The following is an 8,962-nucleotide window of genomic DNA, read 5'->3' as shown; positions in this document are numbered from 1 at the left end:
GTGTGAACGCATCAGTAATTATTAAACTTAATTTGTAACTGAATCTTAACGTTGACTTTCTCCTTGAGTATGTAGAGAATTTTTTGGGATGTGCTGATCCGAAGAGCAATAGTTCGGTTTCCTAGCCAGGTGTCGAAGCTAGCCATGAGCCCATGATCGATAACCATCAATCTGTCTAGTCAACATTGACGTATGGAGAAGAGGTCCGTATTACAAGTGCGCCATGACAATGGGTTCTCAACGTCTAACCACTGTGAAATGATTGGCAAAAGAAATGCGTTGAATTTTACTTGACCTCTTGTACAAGGATGATCAAGAAAAAAAAATCTTGCTAAATCTTGGATTATGAAAGGCTTAAGAATGAAGTGTCATGGTTTGTGGTGTCATACGCGATTTGATGAACGCATGACGAGGATCTTAGCATGAATCTTAAAAAAAACGGAGGCAAAAGCTTTACCCCATCCATTAGTTAAGCAGAAAATTCCCAGTTTTTGAATCTAAATATGGAAGAGGTTTATGCAAGACATATTTTTTTCATGGGGTCCAGGAACTTGCTCGAAGTGAGGAAATGCTTAGGAACATTTGTAGTTTCCTTGTCTTTTCCTCGGGGTCCTTTTTGAAACAATCCTTTCAAGATCACGCAAAATTTTAATCATACATATCGAGATTGCTATTAGCGTTGACAAAATTAAGCCATAGACTCAGTCGACATTTCTGAAGACTTATGCATTTGTGCAATCCGTATGTTTTTTCGATAAAGGGAATACATTACTACCGCGAGATACCAATTACACACCCCTCGGCATTAACAAAGACATTAGAGTTGCACACAACCAAGAAAGAAAAAAGGATAAAAAGAAAAGAAAGCCCTTGTCATGGTGATGAACCGCTTGCAACAATAACACTCTAACCAACACCAAAAACAACACCCCGACTACAAACAAGATTCTTCAAAAGCAACACCTCCAAAATATGTTTAAAGGATGATTTTATAATTAAATATGATTTGTAGAAAGATAAAGAGACCACCTTATACGAGGAACTTAAAGACCTAGAAATTTGGCTACCAAAGGGATAATTACACCCAAGAAACTAGACCTTGGAATTCTCGCCAAATTCTCAGTTGAATGCATCGTTGTTGTGCAACCGCATAAATGTAGATGACCAAACCTGGTTGAATCACCACAATAGCTGGTTGTCGCATTCGTGTGAGATTGGCAATCCAGACGAGTATATCAACATAGTCAGCAGCCCCGCCAGCATTACCGGAAACACGGGAGGTTGATTAAGGTGTTTTCAGAGAAAAATTCACAAAAAAGTCAGGGGTATAACACTTTTAGATTAAATGATTTAAGTAAGGGAATTTCCTAGTTTAAAAAACACTACTTTTTTTACATGTCCCCCATATGGAATACAAAGCACACTCAATGGAAACAAATATCCAACAAACATTATGCAGATGATATAATCCACTAAAAATAAGGTAAACCACTAAACCTAGTACCCACTTTGCTAGAATCATTGTCAAGAAAACATTCCCATAAATCCACCCAGCTGTGCCTTGAAGACTCTTTTGCCTCTTGGCATATCCTTTTCCAGAGAGAGAGAGAGAGAGAGAGAGAGAGGGAGGGAGAAGTGGTGCCTTGAAGGTAGGAGGCAGAGGCGTGTCCCCAGCAACAAAGAGTCACCCATCCAGCCCAGCCAGCGAGACGACCTGCTGCATCTCTTCCCTGCATGGCCGAGGAGGAGGAGCAGAGCAGCTGAGACAGCACGCCAGTCGCCTCCCAAAGACCCAACCTTTCCCGCGACCCACCCGGCGTTGACTCACCCCCTCCCGCTGCCGCCGGGCCCCGCGCGCCAGCGACCGCGGCCGGGCGAGAGAGGAGGCGCCGCGGCGGCGGCAGCTGGTGGTTCCCCTTCCGGCTCCGGCAGTGGAGTGGCGGCCGCAGCGGTTGCGACCCACTGACCCGGTCGGCCCGAGTCGCGCCCGGTCGGTTGGTCGGGTTCCGGGACCGGGCCCGGGTCGGGTTCGGTTCGGATGGTCGGTGGCGGCGGCGGGGGTTCGGCTGTCCGGGCGCGCAACCCTAACAACCCCGCGGTCGCGGCCGCGCCCGGGCCGTATATTAGATGCCGGGCGGCAGCGGCGGCCTCGATCTCTCCGCGGTGATCCAGGCGGCGCTCGTCGGGCTCGTGCTCCTCGCCGCCGCCCTCGCCGCCGTGCGCCGCGCCGCCTCCCGCTACTTCGTCGTCGACGCCGCCGGCTTCGCCGCCGCCTACGACGACCACCTCCACCCCGCCGAGTACGCGATGCCGCCGCAGGAGGGGAGCAACCAGCAGCCGCGGCAGCTGCCGCAGCCCGTCGTCGCGGCACGCCAGGTGCCGGGGACCTGCGCCCAGTGCGGCGGCGCCAGCAGCAAGATTTGCGCCGGCTGCAAGCGCGCGCGATACTGGTGCGTCCTCTGCCTGCTTCGCCCCCCCTCCCCTCCCCTTCCCCTGCTGCTGCTGCTCTGCTTGGTGCGTCCCAGCGAAGATGCGCGTGATCCTGCATTGTTACCGGGCAATTCGGTTGTGCAATTCGGTGGCTGCTGCGGCTAATTCTGCCGTAATCCTTCACGGTTCTTGGCCTCTTACCCCCGGAGTCCCTGGCCGTGAATTGTGATTTTGCTGTGGTTTCTTCGATGCTTGGGTAATCTGTTGTTTAGGGCGAGTCATTTAGTGGTTCCTAGCTGATAGAAACCTCTGATCTTGCGAGGTTATTGAGTGGTCATCCTGGGGTTTGCCCCTCACATTACGGGTGCTTACATGGGATATGCAGAGAACAGATGATATATGTCTTCTTTCAGGGTCATTGTGCTCTGTTTGTGCGATTTGGCTGTGCACGTCCATAACAGAAAGTTAAGAGTTCTTGCTTGTTGTCTCCGAATGTGGTTTCTGGCCTCTTGAGGAGAAACCATGACAATTCTGTAGTTTTGGAAACTGCTATGGTCTTTGATGTTCAGAGGCTATGTACTCCCTCCGTCCCATGAATATGTTGGAAGTTTCTTTAAATCCTAGATACATTCAAATTTAGATAAACTTCCGACATGTTCCATGGGATGGAGGGAGTATTTGAAGCTGGTTGTTTACCAGTATCAGTTCTTGGATTGAATAATGTGAATTAGAAATAATTTGTTCTTACCAGTCTTGAATACGATACTGCTGTCTCTTCTTCTAGTAGAAGAAAGAAAATATGATATTTTGCGTTTTGATATGGTTAATTGGTTCATGTGATGAGTGTTAGCACAGGACGATTGGAACTTAACTATCAATGTCAATGAGATTCTTATAAAAAAATGCAGTTTGGGATTGTTTAAGTATCTGCCTATCTATTATCATGTAATAGATGCTGCTCTTATGAGTTTCTCTTATTTAGATGCTGGTAATTCCCGCACATCAAACAGTACAAACCGCAAGTTTGTTTACGAGGTCATATGCCTGGTTTAATTGTAACAAAGGTGGAGTTCATGTTGAATATGTGTGTGATCATTTTGTCATGTTTGGTATCGCCCATAGCAAAGTTATAATTTTTTATCTATCAATGTGCTGCTATACCAAGGGTGTTGGTTATTATAATTGCGTCAATTGAATGTACTCATGAACACCGGCTGAATTGACTGAATGTTATCCCAACTCATATGCTTAGCATTTCCATATGCTGTACACACTTTTATCCTGTATAATGCTGCTATATTTCTCTGGGCATCTGTCTTACATTTATGCTCTTATTTAGTTCTGGAGAATGCCAGTCAAAGCATTGGCAATCTGATCACAAATTGAAGTGTAAACAAATGAAATTATTGGACACTGTTGACAAGTCACCCTGTGGAGTCGAGGCCAACAGTAAGAAGCCTTCTGTCTTTGGCCGCATCTCATTAGTGCCTGGGCCTCGAAAGTTAAACAAGGTGTGCAATTATACTCTTTGCCCAGAAATTTGAATGCAGGATGATGAAACAAATTTGCACACATGTTTTGTACACAGGTTATCTTTCCTTACGATGAATTTTTAAAGCTATATGATTGGAGCGATAGGAATTATGATGCTTCATCACCTTGTGGGCTTGTGAATTGTGGCAACAGGTATGTGGAAATAGTGCTATCTTTGGCTCCCACCTTTGCTTTCAACACATTTCCTTCTATTCATCTAGTAGTTCCTCTTTCTTTTGTGCAGTTGCTTCGCCAATGTAGTTTTACAGTGTCTATCATACACGAGGCCACTGGTGGCCTATCTTTTAGGAATGGACCATTATAGGCAATGTAAGTGATGGTTTATGATAATTATGCAGTAATAACATCTGGCTTATGCTTAACAATTTTTTGCATCTCAACATTTCAGGTTCTATAAGGCGCGAAAGTTGGTGTTTCTTATGTGAGCTGCAATGTCATATTGAAAAAGCAGTTGATAGCATGCATCCATTTGCTCCCAAGAACATTCTTTCCCATTTACCAAATATTGGTGGCAACCTTGGCATTGGTAGACAGGAAGATGCTCATGAATTAATGAGGTGAATTGCTTTCCATGCTTTGCATGTGGGTTTGCTTGCACTCTCTTGGATTGTCTTGAATGCTGTATGATGTGTGTTGTATTTATAGGTTTGCAATCGATAAGATGCAATCAGCTTGTCTTGATGAATTTGGAGGTGAGAAGGTCGTTGATCTTAGCACCCAAGAGACTACTGTTATTCAGCACATATTTGGCGGTCGTCTGCAATCTCAGGTCTATTTTGTTTCCACAGTTAATTTTGATATTTCAATTTGCAATCAATGAGTTTGCCTGTCTGTTTGCTCTGTTTTTAATCAGTTCAAAATTCTTAAGGGATCTGTCTTTGAATGTGCATATATTACAATTATATCAAATCCATCGTAGGGTGCCTAACATAAATGGCACGTGCAGGTTCAGTGTGCTGCATGTGGAGTGGTCTCAAATCGCTACGAGAATATGATGGACTTGACAGTTGAAATTCATGGTGATGCTGAATCGCTGGAAGAGTGCTTAGATCAGTTCACTGCTGTGGAGTGGCTTGATGGGGACAACAAGTACAGATGTGATGGGTAGGTCCCATTATTGCATCTGTACACTTCTAATATGTAACCACAAATTTGCAGGGTCCTCTTTTCATATATTGCTAGTTTGCTATTTAGTTTGGGCATATGCTGAAACCAGCTTGCTCTTATTAATGATCTGCAGAATAATGACCCCCCTTGGTCTGTTGAAATCTCTTTCAATATACGTAAAGAGACATTACTTTTGATAATGCTAAATAGGCAGGAATTCTTAAACTTAGCCTGATTGTCATGTCATGTGAAGCTGTGTGAGTTGGTGATTATATTCTTAGGATATACTTGTAAATTTTGAATAAGAGTTGATATAAAAGCTGAATATGATAACTATCTGAAATCATCAATCCATGGATAGTCAAAATCTAAATCAGATGACATTTTTCTAACCTATTTGTTTATATTGTGTAGATGCAGCGACTATGTCAAAGCACGGAAGCATCTTACAGTTCATCAAGCTCCAAATATACTCACTATTACTCTCAAAAGATTCCAGGTTAGGACATCAGCTTGTTTGAACTAATATCAATGTTGTTGTATCATGAAAGTTGTGCCATAACATACTTTCTTGTGATTATCAGAGTGGTAGATTTGGAAAACTGAACAAGAAAGTTACATTCCCTGCTAAGCTGGATCTGACACCATACATGAGCGCCACTGATGGAACTGACCAGTATGATTTATATGCCGTTGTTGTTCATCTGGATATGCTGAATGCTTCGTTTTTTGGTCATTATATATGCTACATAAAAAGTCGTCGAGGTCATTGGCTTAAAATTGATGACTGCAAGGTACATGCTTGCTTCTTTATTATGACCATGCAAATATTTGTGTCCAAATGCCAATTGATCAATTGATCAATTGATCAATATCTTACTTCTGTTTGTAGGTTATGTTTGTCGACAAGGAGGAAGTACATGCTCAAGGTGCTTATATGCTTCTATATAGCAGGTAATTGTTATGTGTGCTCTCGCCTATGGCATCAATATCTGTTGGCAAGGAAAAATCCACATGCTTACCAGAATCTGTCTATTGGTACTTTATAGCTTGAGTGGATTATATCTACTTTCTACTTTCTTGCTGATCTTTGTATGTCTTATACTCTGAGAATTATGAGACAAGATATAACTAGTAGCACTGTAGCAGATGGTGGAATTCATACTGACTTATATGCAAAAAAAAAGACTTCTCATATATACTTTGCCTTGTATTGCTCTGTTGTTTTCTCGTATGGTTGCACCATTTTAGGATAATAGCTGTCAGATGGAACTTTACCATCATTGCATTATTTGTCTCATGCTAAATTACATCTTCGCCTATTCCACTTTTTTCTCATAAATTTAACTAGTACTGTATTACTTATACGCAACTGGCAGCGACACAATAAAATGTTCTGGACTTGTCTTATTTACCATGTTAACAAAAACAAATTGTGCTAAATTGTTTCTCCGTTTAATCCGCTTCTTTCTCATAAATCTAACCACTATTTACTTGTTCGAGACACTATGCTAAGCTGCTCTGGACATTTGGTCTGACAACCTTCCTTTTCCCTTTACAACTCTGCAGAAGAACAGCTCGTCCTGGACCACTTCTTGCAGTCAAAGAACCAATAAAACAGGAGAAGCAATGTGAAGTGCCTCCTTCAAATGGAGAAAATCATTTGATACCAGAGGACGTGCCTGTAGAATGTGAATCATTTCTTAATTCTTCAGAAGATCTACGAGCGGATTCTGAATCCAGCAATGAATCTTTGCACAGAATGGATACCCTCGACCAGGTAGACAGTGGGAGAGAGGCATTAATTACCAATGAAAGTCTACATCAGCCAGCTTCATCGGCATTGCATGTTCTTAAAGAAGACATTAGAGACCCATGTTCTCTATTAGAAGGCAGTACTGCAGAGGAATTGCGGTCTGACCAATTGGGCAATTCTGCATGTGAATCATCTTCAGTTAGTTCCTCTGCAGAGGAATGCGAGGAACCTGTCCGTATTGATTCAGTTGACTACATGGATATTGATACCGAAGCTGGAAGAGAAGTTGAAGGACAGAATGCGCAACAACAAACTGTCTTGGGTGATTCAGTTGGAGTGATAGCCAATAAAACATCAGTCCCAACCTCTGAGAAACCCTCAAGAAAGAAGTCTTCCTTTGGGGAAGAGAGTCAAAATGGTCGTGACATGGATGTTTCCCCCATAAAATAAATGGTCATTGGAATGAACAACTCAGCAGGTCAAAGCAAGGAGTTTTTGCCAACTCCTCAGGTGGCCAGACATCCTATGCGAATGGAAGTGTGCATAGTAATGGAGATATGTTTGTGAATCCTAGCAACGGAATCGTTGCCAATGGTGATGCACATTTCGGAAATTATGCCTTGGATGCATCAAAGAGAGATGTACCTTTGTTTCATGGTTTTAATCCAAGGCCTCATACATCACCATCAAGCAGCAACACATATCGGAACAACACAAGTAACGACAAAGGGGACATGTCATTTTTAGCACGGGGTTTCCTTGAAAGGCCTCGTTCCAGAGAGAAAGCAGTCAAAGGCAATGATGGGTTGCCATTTAGTAATGGAAATGGCAAACCATCATCATCCTCTGTGAAAGTCAACAGCATATCAAATACTGATTCTTCATCTCAAAGCAGCCAAGGTGGCATGCGCATGTCTCCGGGATTCCTCACAAAGCGTTGCAGGGAGTCAGCAGCCATGGATGATCCACAGACCAGTAAAACACCCAAGGAGCAAGAACATGTTGGTGCTGCAGCATTGCCAGACCAGATACAGGAAAGGTGGAGTTCCGGTTGCACAACTAGTGGCATTGCGCCCCAACACAGAGCAGCTTTCGTTAATAATTTGAGTGGTCACCATGTTGAAAATGGGCATTCAGTTCTGGGCACCAATAATGTCATCTATGGTGAAGAAAATGGCAGCAATGGAATTCTTGATATGCATTGCAGCAGTAGCCAAATGGATGATTATCTGAATGGTCACCGTGATGGCAACATGCATGCAGTTCTGGGCACCAAAAATGTCTTCTTTGGAGAGGAAAATGGCACTAATGGAGCTCTCGATGCAATCAGTTGCCAAATAGATGGTACGCCTATTGTGTCCGAGAATGGCATGAGATCTGAAGATGCTGACCAGGTCGTCAAGTCACCTGTGGCATCTGTCCATGACGGTCTGCGACGAAGATTGACCTCAAAATATTTTGATGCCCAATGAAAGCTGAAGGTACATATTACTGAAGAGCTACGTGCTAGGAAGTAGAAGAATGCTGGCTCTCAATGCTGGTTGGCTGATTGGATAGATTACTTGTTGCCATTGCAAAATTGATGATGGTAGTTTTGCCTCTCCTTTCTTTTTCCCACGTGGCTCCCACTTGTCAGAGGGGTGGAGGGGTGTCTCTGGGCTTCCACACAATTTGCAGAAGTTCAGATGCTCCCCTCATGCCATGCTTCTTCTGTCGTCGTTAGGTACATAGCAGAGTTGTAGGCTTACCTCTTTTCTCATTTCTCTGTTAGATTGAATAAACACGAACTGCTGACTTGCTTTGTCATGGAAGCTGAATCAATCAATTGTAGAGTGGTAAGAGGAAATGATCGCATCACGTATTTCAGTTAGTTCCTTTCTTTTTCTGTCAGTGCATGCTATATGTTTCGTGATCTTCACAGTGCGTTCTGCTGGCCACTTGATATACGCGAGGGCGATGGGGAAATTAAGCTCAACGATTATGCCTCGTTCCCACCAGTTATTTTTCTTTTGACGATTTCCCACCCATTTTGGTTTCCCTTCACTCTCTAATCTTGGGGCTTATTTGATTTGCAAGAATTTCTATATAATTTATCCGTTCCATATGGAAATTGTG

At 43.3% G+C, this 8,962-nt stretch overlaps 1 pseudogene; it reads left to right on the top strand.

Moving 5' to 3' along the window:
- Window positions 1–2,368: 2,368 nt before the first annotated feature.
- Window positions 2,369–8,717, top strand: LOC124701220 (annotated as a pseudogene).
- The last annotated feature ends 245 nt before the right edge of the window (window positions 8,718–8,962 follow it).

The sequence above is a fragment of the Lolium rigidum genome, chromosome 1 (genome assembly GCF_022539505.1).
Source record: "Lolium rigidum isolate FL_2022 chromosome 1, APGP_CSIRO_Lrig_0.1, whole genome shotgun sequence".
NCBI classification, from domain to species: Eukaryota; Viridiplantae; Streptophyta; class Magnoliopsida; order Poales; family Poaceae; genus Lolium; species Lolium rigidum.
This window is presented reverse-complemented; position numbering and strand designations above follow the sequence as displayed.